This window comes from Nelumbo lutea, chromosome 2 (assembly GCF_056320005.1).
Source record: "Nelumbo lutea isolate HS-2025 chromosome 2, American lotus-T2T, whole genome shotgun sequence".
Lineage (NCBI taxonomy): Eukaryota > Viridiplantae > Streptophyta > Magnoliopsida > Proteales > Nelumbonaceae > Nelumbo > Nelumbo lutea.
In genome coordinates, this window is record NC_142685.1 from 7,615,407 (window position 1) to 7,626,866 (window position 11,460).

The 11,460-nt window shown below is 41.4% G+C and overlaps 1 long non-coding RNA gene across 1 annotated transcript; it reads right to left on the bottom strand.

Annotated features, from left to right (window-relative positions):
- Positions 1 to 7,958: 7,958 nt before the first annotated feature.
- Positions 7,959 to 10,371, bottom strand: LOC148868362 (uncharacterized). The gene is made up of 2 exons (XR_016106587.1): positions 9,350 to 10,371; positions 7,959 to 9,225 (listed from the first exon to the last, which is right to left on the bottom strand). It is a non-coding gene; the product is annotated as an uncharacterized LOC148868362 (long non-coding RNA).
- Positions 10,372 to 11,460: the final 1,089 nt, after the last annotated feature.

Below are 11,460 nucleotides of genomic sequence, written 5' to 3' on the forward strand. Positions count from 1 at the left end.
GTTATAAATATCTTTTAGCCATGAACGGAGTAATTTTTAACCACGGACAAACTGTCCGTAGCTAAAGTTTAACTTTTCCTTTGTAACTTATAGTCACAGATACATTATAACCGTAGCTACAAATATTTTTTATCCACAGACAGAATAACTTTTAACCATGGACAAATTGTTTGTAGCTAAAGCTTAACTTCTGCTTTGTAACTTATAGCCATGGATACATTATAATCGTGGTTATAAATTTCTTTTAGCCACAGACAGAATAACTTTTAGCCATGGACAATTTGTCCATAGCTAAATCTCAACTTTTAGCCACGGACATAAAATTGCCCATGGTTATATCCCAGGTTTTAACTACGGTTTTTTTGACCGTAGTTAATGTTTCGTAGCTATAGCCCTATTTTCATGTAGTGACGGCTGTTTTATTGGTTGGACCAAGCACTAAAAGACAAAAAAATCTAATCCCAGGTTTTAACTACGGTTTTTTTTACCGTAGTTAATGTTCCGTAGCTATAGCCCTATTTTCATGTAGTGACGGCTGTTTTATTGGTTGGACCAGGCACTAAAAGACAAAAAAATATAATCCCAGGTTTTAACTACGGTTTTTTTGACCGTAGTTAATGTTCCGTAGCTATAGCCCTATTTTCATGTAGTGACGACTGTTTTATTGGTTGGACCAGGCACTAAAAGACAAAAAAAAATCTATATTCAAATGAACGAAAATCCCCTTCTCCCCTCTCATCCAAATCCTAGCTAGATCAGATCGTTGGTGATGTGTAGGGCAATCGGCATCTGACAATGTTATTACAATGAAAAACGAATTCCCCTTCTTTTTCTTCTTCTTCTTCTTCTCCGTAGCGGCATGAAATAGAGGAGGCAGAGCAGCGGTTGTAGGTCTCCCTCCTCTCTCTCTCTCTCTCACTCTCTCCTCTTTCATATCAATTTCCTCTCTTTCATTCTCTTTCCCTCTCTCTCTCTCATTATTTTCCATCTCTTTCTTTAGACGGCCCTTTCTGACAAAAAAATAAAAAAATTAAGAAAATTTAAAAAAAATAAAAAACTGCCAAAACCATTAGACTGTTCAAACAGTTCAACCACCTGGGTCAGCAATTTGCTAACCAAATCAATGGTTTTTGGTGAAATAATGATTCTGGGGTAAAATGGAACTGATCACTTGACCGGTTCCCAGTTTTTCTAGTCTGACCATACGGTCAGGTCCAGTTTTGAAAATCATGGTGGGTTCACAGAATGTCAACTCGTCCTCTGCGATGTGTATTGTGTTGGGTGGAAAAGTAAAAAAAAATCAATTCAGGTGGTTCAATCAACATTATTTGAACGACAAAGATTTTGTACACGTGGCAAATAAATTAATTTGGAATTTAAAAACGGTTTTACCAAAATTTGCCCCGAAACCTCTTGTCACGTTTACAAAATAAACTAATTTTATAAGTGACTCACCCATTTGATGAATGGGCTGGATACTGGATTGGCTACAATACCTCTCTACGTGACAGAAATAGGTAGATTAATTTAAGACCAGCTAGAATGCATATATTAAGACAAGGTTTTTAAAAACGAATCGGTCAAGGGTCCGGTTATCGGTTTGAACGGTCCGATCATTTAACTTAAACGGTTGGCCTGTTCTAATAAAAAAAAAATTGGAAAACGTTCAAAACTGTTCAAACAGTTTGAACGTTTAACCGGCCAATTCAACAGTTTGCTGACCAAAATCAACAGTTTTAAGAAAAAAAACAGTTTTGAAGAAAAACGAAACCGATCAAATGACCTGTTCGTAGTTTTTTCAGTCCAACCGTTCAATCCGGTCCGATTTTTAAAACAGTGTATTAAGACAAGGACACCTTACATCGGAAGAAATATAGAATAGAGAAGAAGTAACGGGCCGAGTCTAATTAAAAGGATAAAAAGCTTAGAATATGGATCCCCATGTCAGCCTTACAAGAAATCTGATCTAAGCCAAAGCTGGGTGGAGATAATTATATTCACATTGGAAAAACTAGTTTTGGACAAGTAATAACTCAATGAGTTGGTGGTGGAGAGAGTGAAATGATCATTCTTCTTTTAAAGGATAAGTGGCATATTGTTTTGAGCTCCATCAAGTTAGGTGGCCATGATGCTTTTACAGTCAATATAAATCACAATCCGATAGTGTACGTGTGAAACATTCTCCACCACACACACACAAAGAGAGAGAAATAAAAAACACTAAAAAAACTGTGTCAATTGGTTTCAATTGTATTGTCTTCTAGATGGAATTAATTTCACTATCTGGACCAACCCGCCCCACTGACTTGGTCCATGCTTTTCTTCTTTTCATTAATCAAGTTTAATTATGGCATGCATGCATCAACAAATTTTAGTAATAGGAGTCTGCTCCATTCAGTACACATTGGTAGTGCTTACATAAAAGCCCGAATAGCTTATCAATGATTAACCACTACAAATTTAAGGGGTGTTCAACAATATGGTAAGCCAACAAAGTTATATCTACATGTAAGGTTCAGAATTTTGGTATATATTAGGCCGACTGATATGTATCATATCAGAGTCTTCTCAACATGAACTTACAGGGAGAGTGTTTCGGGTCAGTGAGTGGTTTAGGGGGTAGATCAGCCTTAAATCGGTTCCTCTGAACCAGATTCAAAAAAAAAAAAAAAAAAACAGTACCGATACATCCTACCGGTGCACCACCCTATATTAATATTTTGAACCTTGTATATATGTAACCATAAATTAAGAGAAACAAACACAGAAATCCATGCTTGTTTTCCTTTCCTTATTTGGCCAGCCAATAACATACATCCAGTAACTCCAGTTATATCTATTATTTAGGTTAGGACTTAGGATCATGCGGATCCAAGCCTGGTCTGGTTTGATCCAACCTAATGTAGGATCCATTAATATCACTGTTGTTAGGGGTGTTAATGGACCAGGTTTAGATTGAATTTGTCCAAATAAAAATCAATTTGAATGGATTGGATGAACCAATAAAACATATTGAGTTGGACCAATCCAGATTTTAAACAATTCAAAGTATTTATTGGATTGGATTGGATCTGGTCCATTTGTAATGGATTCGTATTGGATTGGGTTGGACTGAACCAATACCCAATCCATTGACATATGATAAGAGCAAGGTGTCAATGGATCAGGTTTGGGCTGGACCTGGTCTAAATTAAAACTAATTTGAACAGTTTGGGCAGACCAGACTGGATCGAATTGGACCAATATCTGGTGCATTGATAGCCCTAACTGTTGCCTAAGAGACTAGGGTTTAGAAAATGGCATGATATGTGTGCCTTTTCGCCTTCTATTCATGTAACTAACAATTTCAACATCAAAACTCCAGTTACATGTCTAAAATAAAGCCTTTTATATGGGCAGTTTTGAATCTAAGGCTGACTTTGTAAGGAGTACAAATGCAAGTATGTACAGTGTAAATACATACAAAACAATACAGAATATATGGTTTTGTACTCTATATATTTGCATTTGTGCTCATTCCAAAAGAGCACAAATACAAATTTGTAGAATATAAAACCTTGTATTTTGTATTATTTTCTATATATTGTACTCTTTCCAAACCAAGCTTAGGGCTGAGTTTGGAAGGACTACAAATGCAAATATGTACAGTGCAAATACATACAAAATAATACAAAATAAAAGGTTTTGCACTCTACATATTTGCATTTATACTTCTTCCAAACTGAGCCTAAGGTTCTATTTGGAAGAAGTACAAATACAAATTTGTAGAGTGCAAAACCTTGTATTTTGTATTATTTTGTATGTATTTTGTATTTTGTATGTATTTACACTGTACATATCTGTATTTGTATTCTTTCCAAACTGAGCCTAAAAAAATTACCAGAGGATCGAAGTACAGGAATGTTTAGGCCCAAGCCTAGGAGGTTCAGCAATAGAGTGTTTAGGCCCAAGCCCAGACCTTGTTTTTTCACAGAGGCGCTGGACCTGGCCCAAGAAACTAGTGGTGTCCGACATACGATGATGGACCAACCCGGGGCTTCAAATATCAGACAACTCTCCCTTGAATGCCTATAAAAAATTGGAAGTAGGAATGGCGTTTAAGACTTCAAATACAAACGTATTTTTATCTTTAGTCACTCACTCTCTCTCTCTCACTTGACACCGGACCCTATCAAGGCTAAGACAGCATTCACATCTAAACCTGGGCTTTGGGCTTTGGCCCATTCAAATTTTATCAAAAACTAAACCTGAACTCAGCTCATGAACAAATCTATTAATGGTGGAATTGGTGCAGTGGTGGTGACCCAAGGCAGACAAATTTTTAGTTCCCAGATGTTGGGTAATTAGGATTTGGGTGGACTAGTGTTGGTGTTGGACCACCATTCAAACCGGTGAAGCGTAGCGACAGCGAGTGAACTGGAATAACGGATGCCTTCCTGTTTCTAGTTTTAACAAACAACAGAGACAGAGGGTGTGATTTCTATCAAAACCAGTTAATGAATGGGCACGGCACGTCTGTCCCCACTCCCCAATCAAATAAAAGATGAGGGATGGAGCACTTTTGATTGTTAGCAGTCAGTTTGTTTGTATAGCCAAGGATTTTTAAAGCAGAGAGAGAGAGAGCGCAAAGGCCAAAAAAAAAGCAACAACATCACGTGAACACACTCATTACAAGTAGAGAGCAGAGACACTCGGGTGGAACACGCAATCCTGCGTCGTCTCTTTCTACTCTTTAGGTCCCTCTCTCTCTCTACCCAACAGGCCAGCACTGAGAGTTGAGAGTTGTTTGTAAGAGTGGAGGACCGACCACCTTTGGCTTGATACATCATACGTGATGGTAGCAGTAGGAGGAGAGTTAACATCTGTGCCCCACAACGTTTCACAGTGTATCCCCGCCTTATATTGGAAACATCATCGTGTCTGATACTATCACTAAAATGTTTTCAATACATGGTGGGGATGCCCTATTGGACATTGTGGTGCGCAGATGTGAATTCGCAGTGTAGGATGTTATTTGTTAATTAATTGGGGTGTGGGGGACTCGGGCCTCTCCAATTCCCAATTCGCTTCTCACATCCAGATAGGGATTAAGGATTAAGGTGCATTTTCTATGTTTAGGGTCGGTCGAGATCGGGATATACTTAGAATTTGATCCTTATGGCATCTATCATACCATCTTATTGCTTTTAAGTAAACATCCTCATCTGAGACAGAGACTTAGAGGAACCTTGTCCTATCACCCACCACCCACAGATTCCACCCTACCTTATGTTTTGCTTAACTGTTTCTCAACAAATCAATAATATTCTTTTTGTTTTTAATTTTCTGTACTTATGGTATTTCACAGATAGGTAGATATCTGTGAGATTCCCGGGCCCCTAACTCTCAATATCTATAGTTTCACAATGAGGATATGTAATGTATGGATACTTTGGGAGTAGGATGGAGTTGATGGCCTCATAAAGTAGTGAACTATGTAATATTGGGCAAAAAATGACCAAGGAAGGAGGTGATTTGGCTATCAGTAACAACGGGAACTGAACTGGCTACTTTCTGTTGGCGATAATTTGCTCATATTTGTAAGCGGTGAGAGCTGAGGGACCTGTGAGAACTAAATCAGAGAACTCGGGGGTGTTTACTTGGCAAGGACACTCCGATGGCTAAGTTAGCACACAATGGAGAGCGGAGAATGATATTAGAGAATGAGAGAGCTAGAGAGTAGAGATTACCCATCCCTTTTTTTTTGCCTCTGGGGGGTGAAGTCTTTATATACTGGAGTCTTCGTGGGTTAAGTGGAGCAGTTCCTGGATTCCCGCTGTGATGGGACTTGCCTTCGTGTTAGGTGGGGATAAAGCTACCAACTGGTAAGGTTGCCCATTTCCGCCGGACTTGAGGAGTGGGTGAACTAATATAGCCGTTACAAGTCACAATCTCGTAAAATGTAGGGTATGTTGGTGAGCTCCTCGAGGTTGCCAGGTTGGTGCCTGTGTCAGGCCGCTAGGTCGCGCCTGGGCCAGGCCGCTAGCTCGTGCCAGGGCCAGGTTGCACCAAGGCCAAGTTGCCAGCTCGTGTCAGGGCCAGATCGCGCCAGGGCCAGGCTGCCAGCTCATGCCAAGGCCAGGTTGCGCCAGGGCTAGGCTGCCAGCTCGTGCCAGGGCCAGGCCACCAGGTCGCGCCTGGGCTAGACCGCACCTAGTGGGACACCATCAACTTAGCAAAGGCAAGGTGTTGCCAAAGTGGTCTCGGTGAGGGGAGGCACCCTTTTGTGGGCTGATTTCCTCGACAAGAACAACGATGCCCTTCGCTAACGCTATCTACAAGCCTATCTATGCTAGAACTCGACATAATTGGAAAATGGGAAAAAGCTAATGGAGAGTCACCGAAAACGAGGAACGAAGTGGGAAATGGAAAGAAAACCGAGCTGGAAGACTCTGACGCGACCTCGGGAGAGCTCAATCGCAGAATTTGTGGCGAGGAATAAGTCGCGGACCCTTCTATTTATAGCTTCTATGTCCGAGAACTAAGAATCGAGATTGAAGCAATCCTACGGCTCCTAGGAAAACCGGTTGCGCGACCCCCAAGGGTAAATTTGGTTTAGTGCATTTTTTGACGTCCGCGCGTAAACCAGACGTGACCTATGTTTTCCTGGTTGAGTCAGGTGGCCGAACAAGTTTGACCCGTGAGCCATCTGACTAGCTGGCCGGTCCTTGGACCAAATCCACTTGGCTTGTCATGAACTCCCCACACCAGGTCAGGACCCCTGGCCCGGGGAGTGGGGGGCAATTGATGTAGGGTGATTTGGCCCGACCTAATAATAGAGGGACACGTGGACACGACCTAGTTGACAGAACGACAGCTCATCCCAACGTACCCAAGTCTGCGATGGATCGAGTTCGGATAACCGAACTACCTCGGGGCAGGTTCACCTCAGAAGTCAGTTCACTTCGGGACAAGTTCGCTTCGGGGCACAATTGCATCAAGATCACCTCGGTTACCAGACACCTCGGCGTTCGTAATAGGTCGGACCCGGGGGCATCAGTTCGGGTAATATTGACCGACCTCCACTTGTTGACCCCGAAGATCTCGTCACCAGATTCCACATTTCACGGGATCATGCCTCATAACAGCTGGAATTATCTCCTTCGACCGATTCGGACGGCAGTGATATGCCTTATCGGCTGGTGACATTATCTCCTGCTAATACGGTAACGGGCCTCATCATGACAAGAATCCGAGAACCACTCCGAAGAACCCACGAGGACTCCAGTATATAAAGACCCCATCCCTTCGGGGGCAAATGTACGTGCAATCACTGCTTACTAGCTCTCTTGCTTTCTAAATTATATCCAGCTTGCACTTTACTGACTTAAACATTAGAGTAACCTCACCGGATAAGCAACCCTAGGTTCTCTGATTCTTTCTGTATAAATCAGTCGTCTCTGTGATGTAATGAAAGCCAAGTCATCTCTAGCTAGGAACAGCAAGATTGGGTCGCATCACAACAAAAAAAGATATATGTCTGAATTCTGATGGTAGCTTCTTTTATTCCATTTGTATTCTTCTTTCTTCAGCAGCCGTTCTAAAAAGGAGTTCATCAAAACCGCTCTTTGGTCCCTTAATTAATAATTTATTTACTAAAAGACAAATTAAAACCACCACAAGGTCTCTCGGTTCAGCCTCTTAAATAAATCTTAATGACAACCTCTTACTAACAACAATATTAAGAATAGACCCAAATTATCGATCATTATCACCCAAACCACAAGGAAACAAATTAAAATGAGATGAGAATTGAAGCAGCAGAGACCGGACTTTGACTCTTAAATTGGATAGTTAAAAGTCTTTACTCCTTTAATCGGCGGGCCGGGTAAACCACCCTGGACCCCTGGCTCTGAGCCTCTGACTGACTGGAAATTGAAAACAGGAAAAAAAAAATAAAAATAAATAAAGGCCCCAAATAGAAATAGCTTTTTAATTAATGGAAGGGATTGCCCAACCCCATATGGCCATACATACATATTGTCTGTGTTGTAGAAAGTTTGGAAAACAAATTAAATCAAACTTTGTTATTGTAGTTGTATTTGACCAGCTATTATTTTGTACAGCAGAACAGAACAAACAAATGTCTCCTCTCCTCGTCTTCTCTTCTGTAATGGCTGTCCTTTGTTGGCCTGGCTGGACCGAACCAGAGCTCCCAACCTCAACATGTGAGTGTGACATTCACATGGTCCGACTTAAAATGAAGAACAATTAGCGTGTGAGAGAGGCGTGGACGATTCAAACTGTCGATGCCACCGTTGTCCTTCCTGTCTGTCCATCAGATCAGGGGGTACATCACATCTGGTCCCAACCAGTCCCCAACGATTAGATACCCGGAAGCTTGGAGATGCCGATATGCCGACTTCGACTCCGGCGCCGAGCCCAAGGTCCAGGGATGATGCAAAGCCCAAACCCCCCAAAGGGTGAAACCCCATCCACTTTTAAGGTAATTACAACGCTATCTCACAACAATTTCCTCTTCTACCCACATAAGGCTGTCACCATTCACCAATAGCTACTGACCAGTAATGCTACATGAGCATAAGCAATTAAGCATAGTCTCTCTCTCTCTTCCTATTCTCCTTCTCTTCCTTACTATATTGTCAAACCACAGAAGGACTCGATTCAGGATTCTTGTCGAACCACAGACGCAACGGTTCTAGCCCAGAACCGGAGATGTTTCTTCATTTCGGCGGTGGCAGAAGCCCGTGGCAACCTCAGATTGAGGAGAGGTGAATCGGGTCTTTTTATCAACCACGCCTCGGATAGATACGGCCTTCTCACCCCTCTCTTCTCTTCTTTCTCCACTTCAATTTCCTCATCATCATTGTATTTCTTTTTTTCAGCTGCTTCCATTCCGCATCTGTAATCGTCTCCTTCATCTTCGTGGTCGTTGTACTTTCCAAGCCTCTGTAGGCCGGGAATGACACTCATCATTCGTGGGGTCAAGTATTCCTTATCAAACGTGAAGCCCAGATCCATGAACCCCTTCACCTCTTCGTATTCCAGCTCCCACAAACTCTTGCAGCTCGTGGTCTTCTGCAATATTCTTCTGCTTCTGTCATTGTTGGAGTATGTAAGATGTTTCTGGCCTTTCTTCATACAAGGAGATGATGAATGAGAGCGGCTTTGGCTTACGTCGAGATCCAACCTTGTGGGTCTCTTGTTGTTCGTCTCTGTACCGACCTTCATGCGGTGATTTATATTAGATATGGCAAGAGGAAGCATGATGAGTGAAAGAATTTCGCTGACTAAGCTTAAAGCTAAAATTGTTGTAAATAAGAGGAAAGGAAAGGAGAGAATTGATTACCTGGAGAGGGATAAGGGGCGAGTCTGATGAGATTTCTTCCTCCGAAGGAGGCGTGGAAGGGGGAGTTGATGAAATTGAAGGTGATTTCATTGGATGAGTTTCTGTAATGAGTTTGGAGAGTTGGCGCCGAAGTGACACGTGTTCTGAGAAAAGAATGGTGTGATGAAACCAGAGAAGTTCCATGACTTCTACGAGGTTTGGTAATTGATGGTTGTCGGCCATGGCGACGACACACACATACAGAAAGGAAGTAGTAGTAGTTCTTCGGTTTTCGGTCTGGAAAATCTTATATTTAAGATGGTGGATGACTGGATGTAGTAGTAGTGTTAGTGAGGTGTGAAAGAAGACTGGAAACGAATGAAAGAAAAATATAAAATGAGGATAGAAACGAGGGGTGGGTCCGGTGGGACAGGTAATCTTTGGGCCTTTGGGGGCCGGCTACACGGCCTACACTAGACTAGACTACAGACTAGGAATGGAGTGTTGACTGACCCAGACCCGCCCCTTCTTTTTTTCAGATCAGATGGTGATGGTCTACAAGATGGAGGGCAGTGATCTCCCTCTTAACCCTTAATCAACACCCGATTTAGCAGTTATAGTATTCTATTATTTGAACAGAGTAGTTGAGTATCTTGTCTATATCTGCTCTTAATTAGGGATGGGGGAACTCCACTTTATAAAAGCAAAAAGAGAGGACAAAAAGGAGGGGAGGGGAGGGAACGCCTGGTCTGTCCCCAATACCTGGCTTTGGAGGGGTGGCGTGGGAGGAATTGTGTCAGACTTGGTTTTCACCTTCCTGTGTGCGGAAAATGAGAGAAGAGGAGCGATCACCTCCTTTACTAGTATGGAGTATGGCCCCCAGCTTTCTGTTTCTCTCTTATTTTGCATATAAGAAAGCCAAACACTGCCTAATAAATTGCAGTTTTGAAGCATACCAGTAGTCTCAGTACCACTCGCCTAGTCTCAGGGTCTCAAATGGAACATGGCACAATTAAACACAGCTCTTGAGCCCTGTATTACATGAAATCACAGCGAAGCATCATTGTATCATATTTATAATGATCTGGACCAAGCATTTATAAATCATCATCATCATTTAAGCCTAGCTAGGGTCGGCTACTTGAATTCTATTTCATCATTCCGTCCTGTTATTTGCTGTTAAATTGTGGGTTTTTAAATCATTTCTCAGTACTTAGGTGGCCTGCCCTTGACTCTTCTACTCCCCTCAGTGAAGGTATAATATAAGATGTTGTAAATAGATCGAGGTTGCCTTGTGAATTAAGCCCCAGTGATTTCTTCTCTTTCTCTTGTAGTGCCAAGGGACTGAATTGTTTTGGTTTGGGAACTGTGGGTTTAGGTGGGGGGATAAGGGAGTAGAAAGTAGAAGCCTATGTGAGAGTGGCATCGTCGATGCTCCCAACTTCGGAGATTTGGCTGCAAGACCTTTACTGTACTGTTTCAGCAATGCAAGTACGATTGTGCTGTGAACCTCTTTCTAAACAACCACCCAAGTCATATCAGGTTTCACGCCTTTCTTTCTTCAAAAATTGCTCTAAACATTTAATAAAAATTTTAACTATTTCCACATCAAAACAGGGGTATTAATTTATTCATTTGTTTTTGGGGCTGAGAGATTCAACCAACATGATTTTAGCCCATATTACTTCTATCTAATAATAATAATAATAATAATAATAAAATAATAATAATAATAATAATAATAATAATAAAGAACAGGATATAGAAACAATCAGTTACGATGAAAGAGAGACCATAATTAGTTAATTAGAGACAACTGCTGAAGAGATCTCTTGTTTTTCACCATAAACAGGGTAAAATATAGAAGAGTCAAAAGACAAATTTGGGTTTTTTGAATATTCCTCTGATAATGGTGGTGTTGTCCTTTATTTGAATAGACGTTGGTACCTGCCGGGACTTAGCCCTATCTACAAACGTAATAAAATGTCATTCTGGGTGAAGTAGCTATGTCAGTAGATAAGTTTGAAAGACAAAAAGAATTCATGGCCACTTGGTGATACCCACAGATATACATTCCATCCTGCTTCAGTTCAACCAATTTCCTTCAAGAGAAATTTATGAAGATAATGAAT